General features: G+C 37.7%; 1 non-coding gene across 1 annotated transcript; it reads right to left on the reverse strand.

The window, feature by feature from the left end:
* Positions 1 to 8778: 8778 nt before the first annotated feature.
* On the reverse strand, positions 8779 to 8934 carry LOC135268614 (U1 spliceosomal RNA). Its single transcript, XR_010336914.1, has one exon. It is a non-coding gene; the product is annotated as a U1 spliceosomal RNA (small nuclear RNA).
* Between the last annotated feature and the right edge of the window lie 4852 nt (positions 8935 to 13786).

Consider the following 13786-nt stretch of genomic DNA (forward strand, 5'->3'; position numbering starts at 1 on the left):
GCAGTGGCGCGATCATGGCTCACTGCAACCTCCGCCTCCTGGGTTCAAGCGACTCTCCTACCTCAGCCTCCAGAGTAGCTGGTACTACAGGCACATGCCACCATCCCCAGCTGATTTTTGTATTTTTAGTAGAGACGGGGTTTTGCTATGTTAGCCAGTCTGGTCTGGAACTCCTGACTCACAGATGATCCACCTGCCTCGGTCTCCCGAAGTGCTGGGATTACAGGAAGTGAGTCACCTTAACCGGCCAAAAAAACAACATTAAACATGGAAGTGAAGGTGAGAAAATGGGATAGGGAAACCAACTGAACTCTAGAATTTATTCGATGTCCTTAATGGTGGGGCCTTTCCCATTCAGAGTAAATAATGAAGCCTGGTGTTCTGCAGATGACCTTAGCAGATGAAACACTTCCAGGGAATTCTACTACAGGTCTTCAGATACATGTTTCTCCGCTTTGGAACAAATACGGTACTGCTATAATCTGCCCAAAAATACTTGGACCTGAGACCATGCAAAACGGATTAGTGGAATATACTATGTAGGTAAGTAATGATACTGGCTGTTTCACAAGGTTGTGCAGATTCTAGTATGTCAGTTGTCAGAATATAAAAGACATAAGTAGAAACTTGTGTTGTTCAGGAATCTCTGGAAATGTGTTTTTCTTCATTTATTTCTCAGATATGTATGTCCCCCAAAGCTCTGGCTTTGTGGAGATCAGGGCTAGGAAAGGATTGGTAAATGTTAGTAGTGGTCTCTCATGGCCATGCATTAAGGCTGAAGAAAACATGCTGGAAATGTAGTTATCCAATTTACTTCTTCATGACGTGCACTGGATGAGCCCCAGAGGAGACTGATGGCATGTGATTGATACAGAGTTGCACAGACGTAGACATATAACTATATGTCCACACTGTAGAAGGGACTACATGCTGTAGAAGGGAGGGTAAAGGAGTTCTGTATTGAACATCTCTTTCCTCATCACATTCACTAGGAGGCCAGAAGAATATGTAAAACAATAATATGATTTAGGTTTAAATTACATCTTCTAACCTATAACAAAAGTATCGGAAATACTTATTTTCTGCCATATATGAATCATGCCCAAATTATCAAGGGATCCAGGGCCTCTTGGCTAAGGTCTTAGGGCCACCAAGCATCGTGACTAGCAGGCAATAAGCAAACGTTCCCTCTTGGCTCACTCTCTCTTCTCTCCTCTGTTCTCAACTCCACGTGACCACCCATCCCTCTTGCTCTGCCATAGGTTCATGCCTCTTCTCTTCAGTGTGCCCTGCTTCAGACTGTCAAGTGTTCTTATACCATCCATCTCCCAGGTCCTGGAGTTATGAGTGGAGCTGTGAGGAGAAAGTGGGGACCTAAGAGGGCCTCTTCGCTCATGTCTCCTGGGGTTATTAAGCTGCCTCTGTCTCTTCCTGTGATTTATGTTTTATTTTCAAAAGCTGGCTTTTTACCCAAGATTTGTCTTATACTCAGCCCCAGAAAGAAGGGTAGATATAGAAAACATGGTCGCCGAAGGTTGCAAAAATCCCAATCTCAGGCTCAGGGAGTGGAAACAGCAGTTTAACAAAAAGGCTGGTCTCTCCATTGGCAACACTGTCCAGTGAGGAAGAGGGTGAGAAAGAGGAAGAGGTGTGGTGGGTTCACTTCTTGGTAAATGACACATTTAGAAAGGAATCCAGATGTCAAATAAGGGGAAAGAGAGAGAAGAGGTAATAGAGTGGAATAGAAGTCGATGGTCCTGCAGAAAGCTTGGATAGGTGTGTGCAAATGTATAGTGGCAAGTTCTCCGGCAGGTGCTGGTTCTGTGTGTTTTCAGCAGGGAACGGATGACTGAAGAACATGTGGGAATTGTATGCAGAGAACATGGCAATCTGGAGTTGATTCTCATGCAAGGTCCACAGGGTGAGGGTGGGGGATTTCATCAGTATTAGGGGTCCCATCAGAAGGCATCCATTTGAAAAGTTCACTCATTGGAATGGCCCTCCATGGAGGGGATAAAAAGACTACACGGAACCAGAGATTTGGTCTGTAAAATGGATTAAATCATGTCTTCTCTGCCCCATTTCCCTCTTTAAATCACTCTAGGCAGGCTCTGTGAAACAAGACTTTCTGGTTTTATCTGATTTTCATCATAAATCCAACTCAGCTAAGGGCCAGGGTCCTGTGGGCATGGGAGAGTCATGTCTGCTTTTATAGGTTAGCCCTGAGGTAGAAGTTTCATAGAGGCTGTTGTGCTTCCAAATAAACAAGCCTAGGCACAGCTTCCCCATGCTGACCTGGGAAAGATGATTCCACTGCATTAGATCTTGGGGAAGAGAACCCTTTACAGTATGGTGAAGATGAGCAGACATACCCTTGCCTTAAGTATATCTGCTTGAATAATGCTCTAACAACATCTGAGCTGATTTATCTCTTAGCATATCCGAATAATTTGCAAAGCTATTTCTGGTTACTGCCAAGAATGTCTTGCCATGAAGAAATGGTGAATAATAGTGTTCACTCTGTTGTAATATGCAAGCCCATGGAAATATGCCTACAGGGAGCCTGCATCCTGCTTGGAAGCAGGAAAACCCACCAGTACACTTTCCTCCATCAGGGGGCTATGACCAAATGCCAGTCTTTCAGGCTACCCCAGATCTTGAGCTTTGTGTGTGTGAATGTTGATTCTTGATGAATCTCAGAAGATTTCTAGGTCACCTCCGGCTTACTCTGGAAGGAAGGAATGAGATGCAGGGAGCAATATTGCAAGGGCTGCTGCTTTCTATGTTCCAGTAAAACATTCTTAGAATTGTCATTAATGTGGTACATTTTTAAATAACTGCTAAGAAGCCAGATGATTTCAATAAATATTCCAGATATATTTAAAATATATCACCGGCACATCTATACTAAAGAAAATGTATTAATGACTGCATGTGTACATTTTATATTTTAAGACTCCATTTAAAAAACCCTTTTACCTCAGTAAAACTGTGATGTATATTCAAAATATATCTAATTTTAAATCTTACCACTTAATGGATTGCATTCATCAGCCCTAGTTTACACTGTGACTATAAATTGCTCTCATGGTGGCATTTGATGCAGAAAAGGGAAATTAAACTAATTTTTAACAAGGTGAAATAGCAGCTCTTTCTCACCTGAGGAGTGGTAGAATAATATTTCCACACACCAGGAAATATTGTTACATCAAGAGAAGAAAATATGTTCAAATTATCTCTTTTCTCTTTATTTTTTCCCTTGTTGATCATATCAAGATTTGAAAAACTTCATCAAATAACTGAGGATTTCTAAATATTAGCCAGATTCCAGAATATGGTTATGATATGATGAATTTTCTAAAGATATTTTAAAAATCTTGGTACATGTCTAGTGCTCCCAGTACAAGTTTATAGATCACATGCACTATGAAATATTATATCTGCAATGTCAATGTCAGTTTATACTAAATATCAGGTAATGTTGAACTAAATTTAGTATTTAAAATATTCATGGTTGAGTGCTCAATTTTTTAATATATAAGTCTGTCAGGTATTCCTCAAATTAAAATTATGCTGTGCTATGTAGACCTGATAAATGCTAGAATCCTGCTGTTGTAAATCACACATTTACAAAAGGGGAAAGGGGAACATGGCTCCATTGTATTAAAACATTTGGTGGGTACAGAGTGAAGTGGATTCAGAACCAGGCTGACTGCCAGCTTAGAGCCCTGTGACTCCCTTTTTAAAAATCCTAGTACCAAAGTGGCAGCACAGCTCTCAGGGCTGGCCCTGGAATAAGTAAGCACACCCGCCAGATGCTAGGCTAATGAGACCACTTACTTAACTATGTTTTGCTTCATTCTCAGGAGCACCTATTTTTCTCCTAGGAGGAAGACTCACATACCAGACTATCTGTTGCGAACTTTGACATCTGGTCCATTTCATACCATAATATGAGAGCAAATGAATATTTTATGCAAGAAAATTTATCCCAAATTTTCTAAATTTCAAAGTTATTGTGACATCAACATTAAAAAGGTAAGTTTTGAAAACACTAATTGAAATGATTCTTTAAATGGCTGCTGTTCTCTTACTGGGACCATAAAATATGTAAATATGTGGTTATACATTTATTGCCAATTTATGATATATTTTTAAAGATTACATCAAGAAAAACCAAACTTCAAATATTAAATACATATTTAATGTATAACGCTGCAGTTCTCTAGACTATCACTAGATGGTAGTATATAACTTATTGATTATAGTTTATTCCCCCTGATTTTGCTGTTCTCTACTTCAAGCTCTTTCCAAATGGCTTTTTAATGATACAGGTTTAACAATAACTAATATCTAATATCCTCTCTAGACATTGATCAAATAATATTATAGTAACTGAATGATCTTGGACAAGTCATTTATCCTCTCTGTGCTTCAGTTTCCTCATCTATGAAGTATAGTGCACAATCCCCCATGTAGCCTCTTGATCTTGCCTGAATATACCAAAAGTAAGCCTATAACCTAAAAAGTGACTCCGAATCTTTCCCCAGGGTTTTTCAAACTGGCCTTAGGAGTAGCTAGTACATCCATTGTAGTGGGAGCAGCAAGATGTAAAATGCAGGTGCTGGAGGAAGCAGGGCAGGAAGCTGCCCTCGAGTAAGAAAAAAAAAAAAAATGAAACTGAAAAGCAGAGAGAGCACAGACAATAGATCGAGATAGAGAATGGGGGTTCAGTGGGAGAGAGTCCTGACCATGTTGATGTCCCTGGTTCCAGCTATTCCTGGAAGCCATGATGTCGTGCCCTTCCGGGAGCTGATTATTCATTCATGTACTACTTTAATCAAACTCGATAATAAGGCATTTCTTCAATAAATATTCACTTTTGTCCCAGCTACTTTGACTTGGATTAGTTATTTTAACTAATGTGATTGTTACCAATTATTTCCCAGATGAGAAAGAGATACTACTCTAGCTCTGAAAAATTAGTTTAATTTCCCATTACTGTATCAAATGCCAGCATGGGAGCAGTTTATTCACATTGGTAAACTAAGGGCTGATGGAAGCTGCTCACTCATTCTGTCCATGGAGGAATAGTGGAGCTGTTTAAGTGCTTACCCACATGGTCTGCTTCAAGCTTAACTCCCAGCTATACATTTAAAACCACAAGAGGAAAAATGCAAAGAACGGAGAAAGCAAAATAAGGAGAAGTTTAATGCTTTGGCTCATTAGAACTAACTAGAATCTTTTTTTTTTTTTTTTTTTTTTGAGATGGAGTCTTGCTCTGTCACCTAGGCTGGAGTGCAGTGGCAAGCTCTGAGTTCACTCCAGCCTCTGCCTCCTGGGCTAAAGCAATTCTGCTGCCTCAGCCTCCTGAGTAGCTGGGATTACAAGCGCCCGCCACCACACCTGGTTAATTTTTGTGTTTTCAGTAGAGAAGGGGTTTCTCCACATTAGCCTGGCTGGTCTCGAACTCCTGACCTCAGGTGATCCACCTGCCTCGGCTCCCAAAGTGCTGGGATTTCAGGCATGATAATCTTAAAGAGATACCCCAGCTGGGTGTGGTGGTTCATGCCTGTAATTCCAACACTTTGGGAGGCCAAGGCAGGCGGACTGCCTGAAGTCAAGAGTTTGAGACCAGCCTGGCCAACATGTGAAACCCCGTCTCTACTAAAAATACAAAAATTAGCCAAGCATGGTGGCGAGTGCCTATAATCCCAGATACTCAGGAGGCTGAGGCAGGAGTATCACTTGAACCCGGGAGGTGGAGGTTTCAGTGAGCCAAGATTGCACCATTCCACTCTAGCTTGGGCGACAACAGCAAGACACCATCTCAAAAAAAAAAAAAAAAAAAAAAAAAAAAACCGCTGGGCAAGGTGGCCTGTAATCCTAGCACTTTGGGAGGCCAAAGCGGGTGGATCACTTGAGGTCAGGAGTTCGAGACCAGCCTGACCAACATAGAAAAATCCCATCTTTACTAAAAATACAAAATTAGCCAGGTGTGGTGGCACATGCCTGTAATCCCAGCTACTCAGGAGGCTGAGGCAGGAGAATCGCTTGAACCCGGGAGGCGGAGGTTGCGGTGAGCTGAGATCGCGCCATTGCACTCCAGCCTGGGCCACAGGAGCCAAATTTCATCTCCGTGACGGGTACGGGGAGGGAGGCGTGGAAAAAAAGAAATACACCAGCCCAGAAAAGTCAGGCACTTTGCAAATGGGTATTGCCTTTTAAAACCATAACTTAAATCCTAAAAATCTAGATACTTCAATCCTCCCAGACATTTTACTAGTGGGGATTTTAATAGTTTTGGAGAGTAGGTGAGTGGTTTAACTTTATTATATTAACTGATAGAGGTCCTTATTTGATTATTATACTGATGTTGTTAGCTGGGTGCAGTGGCTCACTCCTGTAATCCCAGCAATTCGGGAGGCTGAGGCGGATGGATCACTTGAGGCCAGGAGTTCAAGACTAGCCTGGCCAACATAGTAAAACCCTGTCTCTACTAAAAATACAAAAATTAGCTCAGTATGGTGGCATGTGCCTGTGGTCCTAGCTACTCTGGAGGCTGAGGCACAATAATCACTTGAACCTGGGAGGCAGAAGTGACAGTGAGCTGAGACCATGGCACTGCACTCCAGCCTGGGCAACACCTCTGGAGTGCAGTGGCATGAGATTCTGTCTCTAAGAATAATAATATATTAATTTAAAAAAATTTTAAAATAAAATAAAATAGATGGTGCTAACATATATTTCCCAGGTATCTAAATTTTCAGAAAACCAAGACTAAAGTACATAGCAGACGTTACCAGAGGTTCTAATCCAGTACAAGACCTCAAAGCAATAAGCCAGTTTGGAGATCTTCCTACCGTTCTCTCAATCTCTCTGTCTTCTTCTTCCCTCTCTTCTTTTCTCTCTTTCTCTCTCCCTCCCTCTGTCTGTCTTCTCTCTCCCTTCCTCTCTCTCCCTCTTTCTCTTTCTCAATCTTTCTGTCTGTCTTTTCTCACTCTCTCTCTCTGGAAAAATGTCAGATTTGGCAATCCATTATGGCAATGTGCTGCTTATAAAAGCAGAATCCTAAAATGGGGACACAGCTAATGAGGTAGGGCCACAGAGAAACTCGGGATTCATTTATTAGTTTTACGACCCCTTTTGACCCAGCAGGAACATATCCTAAGCTAATTCGGATCTGTACAGAGCCACTTCTCTGCTGGCTAGTATACAGATCAAATGGCAGCTGCCTGATATGTGGAGGAGCAATTTAAAGTATAAGAACGTGGTTTAAAAGGGATAGCCTTTTAACAGTGGGTCCATTTACCCTTTACTAAGTCATTGCAGTAAAGAGTACTGTGGGTTCTAAAGGATTAAAGAAAAAGTTATCAATAAGCCACAGCTGCCCACCTCACTCTCATTCACAACAGTGCCATTTTCCCCAAACAAATGGAACTTCCCAAGTTCTCCTTGTTGTGAGTGGTCCCACATTTTCCAGTTCTCGATCTCAGTATTGGGAATGTCTACGAAACACCACTTTCATCCACCCACTATAGTTAATCTGGCCAACTCACATTTTCTCCCATGTGAAAATCATAACATTTTCTTCATTGCCATAACTATTTCTTTAAACCTGATCTCAGATTGGATTATAGCAGTCCTTTCTTTACTCTTTCTTGTCTTCCTCAGATTTATCCAAATTTTTGACTGAAGATAATCTCTATTCTCTCCCTCAGGTATCTGCAGTGGGTTCTTGGTAATTTTCATGCCAAAACAAAACTCCATTTGGCATTTGAAATCTCCATCAATGCTTTTTGGTTATTTATGCATATATGTTTTACTCACGCATGCATGCATTCATTTATTCAAATAAGTAAAAACGTTTTTTATTGCTTACTAAGATCCTCTATCCTGAGTCTTAGGGATACAGCAGTGAAGAAAAACAAAGCTCCACCATCATGGAGCTCCCACTGTAAGGCAAGGAAGCAGACAAGTAACAATATGTCAGGTGGAGATTACCGCTATGAGGAAAAAATTAAAGCAATGTAAGAAGGGTAGAGATTATTGAATGGGTGGAAATTTATGTAAAGAATTAAGATTATATCCTGACAATCAGAGAAACTGACATATGAAAAAAGGCCATAAGCAAGTGTGAAGATGAAACAAGCAACTATTTGGGGAAAGAGAATTCTTATCAAATGGGAAATGATACTTTAAAAATCACGAGTCATGAATGTGCATCTAGTATTTGCGGAACAGTAAGGAGGTCAGTGTGAAAGGGGAAGACCAGAGAAGGTCAGAGAGAATGCAAGAGCCAGAATTTGTAGGGTTTCATGAGCAATATATATACCAATGTACAGGACTTCACAAGCAATATATATACCTAAAGTTTGCTATGGGAGAGATGCCAAGCCATCGTATGAGTTGAACTAGGAGCAACATGATCTGACTGGTTTTGCAAAGATGACTCTGGTTACCATGTGGGCTTTATTTATATCAGAAAGAGTGCAAAGTTAGAAGTGGGGTGATTCTTACAGGCACCATAAGATTTTCCCTTGGGTTGTGGTGGTAACAGTGAAAGTGGTGCAAAAAGGGTCTCTTCTATTACAGACTTATTTTGCATATAGGGCTGACAAGATTTCCTGAATAACTGAAGTAGGATATGAAAAGAAAGAGAGGAGCCAAAGATTTTAAATTGAATAACTAGAAAGATGGAGTTTTCACTAGCCAACACTGGAGAACTACAGAACATATCCAACTACTCCTTAATAAAAAGATTCTTTTTTTTTTTTAAGCAAGAACGCAGTCCCCCACTACCACAAATTATTCAGTCAAGTTTCCCACATTTGGCAAAATCGCAGGGATCAGCACATCCAGAGTGAAATGGATAAGGCTCGCCCTGGGAAAACCACCTTCGTGATCATGGTATCTTCCCTGCCAGATAAGTATAATAAAAAGATTCTATGTGTTTCAGTTTAGCCTTCTTCCTGGACTTATGCTACATCTCTCATTTCCTTTGCTTAAATTCATCTGCCTACCCACAACACTCTCATGCAATCAAGAACATTTATGAGCCATTCATAATTTGCAAAGCCCTGCATTAGAAACTGAAAGGACATCAAAATATATGATGTGACTCCACAAGTATCTAAGAATCTATGTAAGAAAAATAATGTTTACCTGTAATAATATAAAACTATAATTCAAATATGCAAAATTACCTGGATAAATGACCTTTTAAGAGCAAAAACTAGTGAATAGCCACACACATACAGTAGGGATATAACTATGAACAAGAAATGACTAATCTTAAAAAATTGGTGACATATGCTGAAAGTTCAATAACAGATATCCATGTTTCCTAGTTGTAATGTAAGAGTTTTTCAAAATGCATTAAATGAAAAAATGAAACACCAGAACTAAAGTGGGAAGAGATCATTGTCAGCCAGGGGAATTAAATAAATAGGTCAAACCTGCAGTTTCTGCAATACCAGCTTGCATTTTAATGTTTCATGATGCTTTTGCTAACTAAATGCCCCTCTGGTAAGTTTCCTCTACACTTACATACAATCAGCACTAGTCTGATTTTCACTTATGTTTATGTTTGCTTAGAAGTATATATTGGTTATGCTCTAGAATATCAAGTTGATAGCACAAGCTTCATCTTATTTACTTCTCTTTGAGCTTTATAGATGCTAAATAAATATTGAGAAAAAGTTATAAAATATACTTGAACATTATAAAATGTTTTACATTACGTAAAATTCCTTTTTGAAAAGGGGGAGTGGGTAGGGAGTCTTTCCAAAACCCAGAAAACTTTCTTCTTTTGGCATATATATGTTTTGCAGTCCAAGCTAGGAACCCACTCAATGTTCAAGAGAATCTGTCAAGCACTTGTTCCCTAATTTAGTTGTCAGACTTTAAGCCAGGAAATGGTACAATTTCCATATATTGTGTACAATTTCAATCAATTGTGAGATGTGTGATATAAAGATTCCTTTTATCATGAACTGCATGTTAATTTTTTCTAAAATATTTCTGATTTAAACTCCCACTGAAGACTGATTTTTCTAAGCCTCTTCAGAGGGGGTGAAAACTACACTTGAGGTGCAGTCAGATCTACATTTTGTTCCAACTCTGTAGCTCATTCATCTGCATGCCTGGTTAACTCAGACTAGTAGATTTGCTGTCTCATCCGTAACACAGAACTACTAAATCTTGCCTATGTCACATAGCACTAGATAGTGGTGAAAATTTTAAAAATAATAATAACCATGTATGGGAGCAGTACCAATTGTGAAGCATTCTACAAAAGTAGAATATTTTTGTTTACCAGTAAAACCTGCTAATATGCTAAGTTCTGTCTTCTGGTGAGATGCTTTTGGCCAAAATGGGGCATTTATCTAAAATGGCAGACATTTATCTAAAACGGCAGTTTGTTACTTTGCTGATTTTGTCTCTCACACTTTAGGAATTGTGTGTGTGCATGTCAAACAAAATATCCTTTAGATTGTCCCAGGCCATCAGTGACATTCACAGTATGAAGTTTTTGTTTTCAAAGATGCCACAATTGACAAAACATGATGAAAGAAATCATTGCACAATGCTAATGTTTTCAATGTATCAGCCACACTTGAGTTTCTTAAGCAATATTTGAGATGATCATTATAATGTAAATTGACATATCATTTTTATTGTAATTTTCATGCAAAAGGAAAATAGAAAGTCAAAAAAAGATGAGAGAAGAGAAAAACCACTGAAGTGAAGGAAGTTGTTTCAAACACAGATGAAATAGCTCAAAATACATAAAATGTAGTTACTTTGATGGGTAGATTCGGTGAACATTATAGTTCTCTTTGCCTTCTTCCTTTGTTTATTCATTTCTGTAACTATTTTATATACTTCATATATAAAGGAAGTATAAAAGTCTTTTAATATTCTATATTTGTAAAAGAAATTTAATATAATACATGAAATAACAAGTAGAATTAGAGTTTATAAAAGCATTCAGTATGTGATAGAGACAAAAATCAACTAGTTTTAGTTTTTATACATAGCAATAAATAATTGGAAAATATGTTGTTTATAATTGAAACAAATATTCTGGAATACCTGGACAAAAAACTAGAATGGAAACATTATTAAGGACCATTTTTTAAAAAATCAAAATCAACGTATAGATTATGTTCCTATGCAAAAATACTTTAATATTTTAAGGACATTAATTTTCCTAAACAAATGTATAAAGTCAGATAATCACAGGAGGATTTTCATGAAACTTGACAAACCAACTTTAAAGTTCATTTGAAAGATAAAATGAAAATAAATAGACAAGAAAAGATTTAAATAAATAAGAGGAAATACGCCCTACCAGATATCAACATGGTGTATAAATTCACGGTAATTAAAACAGCATATATTACTATAAGAATAGAGTAATGAACAGAATAGATAGTACAAAAAAGACTCATTAATATTGGAATTTAGAATATTAAAGAATTAGAATACAGTTAAGAGCATGTATTCTGGAGCCAGAGTGCTTGTGTTCAGATTTCATCTTGACACTAATTGGCTGTGTCACCTTGGAAAAATTATTTAATCTCACTTAGCCTAAATTTTGATATGTATAAAATGGAGATAATAACAGTATCAACCCATTTATAAAATTAAGCTATTATTATTTTTTATTCAGAAGACCTTTTTAAGCTAGATGCAAAGCCTAATCACTATAAATACAATGATTTGAAAAATGCCTGCATACAAATTTAAAATTTTGTCCAAAACACTATAAAGCCAAAGAGCAAAGGACAGTCTGGAGAAAAAATGATGAGTAGACTATAGAAAGGTGTATTATCTAGAATATTTTAATAATCCTAAATATTAATAAGAAAAGTTTAATCTAATTGAAGAATAAGTAAAGGAGATAAAGAGCAATTCAAATACAAATGAGATATTAAAAGATGCCCAATATCACTAATAGTCGGGAAAACATAAATAAAAATTATATATAGTTTTTTTTCTTTTTTTAAATTTTTACCTTAAGGTCTGGGATACATGTGCAGAATGTTCAGGTTTGTTTCTTAGGTATACACATGCCATGGTGGTTTGCTGCCCCTATCAACCCATCAGCTAGGTTTTAAGCTCCACATGCATTAGGTATTTGTACTAATGTTCTCCCTCCCCTTGCCTCCCACCCCCTACATATAGTTTTTAATCAAATATACTGTAAACTATTTAAAAGATACCTAGTTTTGACAAAAAGAGGAAAAACAAGTCCTGTCATGCACTGTTAGTAGAAAAATGCATTAATAATAATGTTCTAGAAAGTAAAAGGGCAAATTCTTAAAATATTAAAGGAGCGTACACCTCAATCAGTAATTCACTTCTGAATGTCTACTCCACAGAAAAACAGAGGAGCACAAGGGTATATGTGTGCAAAGTGACTTTTTATATTTTTATGTACAATAAAAAGAGATAAACAGTATGTCTTACATATACTGGAATATTTCTAGTATGACTTACTAAGAAGCAACTAGAGAATAAGGCAAACTCGTATGACACATAGAAGTAGATATCTCACTCATATTGTTAAGTTAAAACAAAGCATATTGCAGGAATATACAAATGGCATGCTCACATTTTGCATTATAATTCATTTACTTCTAACACAAATTCATAGGAAAGGCCAAAAATTGCACCTACTAAACTCTCGACAATGATCAATTTTGTGTTGAATAATGAAACAAGAGAGAGATGTGAATGTAGGCGTTCAGTTTTTAGTCTGTATTTCTCTGTTTTAAAAATGTTTCATAGTAATACATGTAGGCATCACTTATATAAATAAAATAAAGAATCCATAGTAGACACCCCTATTGCATGAGGTTCCTTTTCAGTCAATTATATGTTTTTGCTGTCCTACATGCTATGGTTTGAATTTTTGTCCCCTCCAAAATTCATGTTGAAGCTTAATCCCCAATGTAGCAGTATTGAGACATAGGGCCTTTTAAAGATGATTGAGTCATAAGCGTTCACCCCCAAGAATGAATTAATCCATTCATAGATTAACGGATTCATGGGTTGTCATGGGAATGGAATTAGTGGCCTTATAAGAAAAGAGAGACCTGAACTAGCCAGCTCATCATATGATGCCTTATGCATCCTTGGGACTCTGCAGAGCATCCCACCAACAAGAAGACCCTCAACCAGATGCACTCACTCAACGTTAGGCTTCTCAGCTTTCATAACTATAAGAAATAAATTCCTTTCCTTTATAAATTATCCAGTATTAGGTAATACATAATACACAACAGAAAATGAACTAATACACCACAGAATGTCCAGCCTCGCTGATTTCTATTTCTCTAAGATTTTCTACCACCCAAGGAACTTTAACCTCCCTCCTCTGCCAACTATAATGCAGAACAAGTGAACTTTGCCCCATTTTGTACTCCAAATCCATGTGTGGAAATACACAGTTGTCATATAATCCCTTGTTTAAAAGCATTTAAACAGTTGAGATGTCAGTTGAGAGTTAAGATGTCTCATAACTACACTGAAAGTGTCTTGGTACCACTAACATTATAAGTTTATAATAGACTAATCTACCCTATTAAGAACCCTCAACTCACTTCCTTTCCTTTCAGATTTTGTGCTAAGAGGATGTGATACTTTAAGCCAGGACAACTGTTTGCTACTTCAAGATGTAAAGCCAAGAAAATATTAGAAGAAGGTAATCAATACCTTAACAGTGTTGAGCTATAAAATTTTCCCTAGGACTGTCTAAATCTGGAAATCTACAGGT

This window comes from Aotus nancymaae, unplaced genomic scaffold, assembly GCF_030222135.1.
Source record: "Aotus nancymaae isolate 86718 unplaced genomic scaffold, 86718_ANA_hifiasm-v0.15.2.pri h1tg000040l, whole genome shotgun sequence".
Classification (NCBI taxonomy): Eukaryota; Metazoa; Chordata; class Mammalia; order Primates; family Aotidae; genus Aotus; species Aotus nancymaae.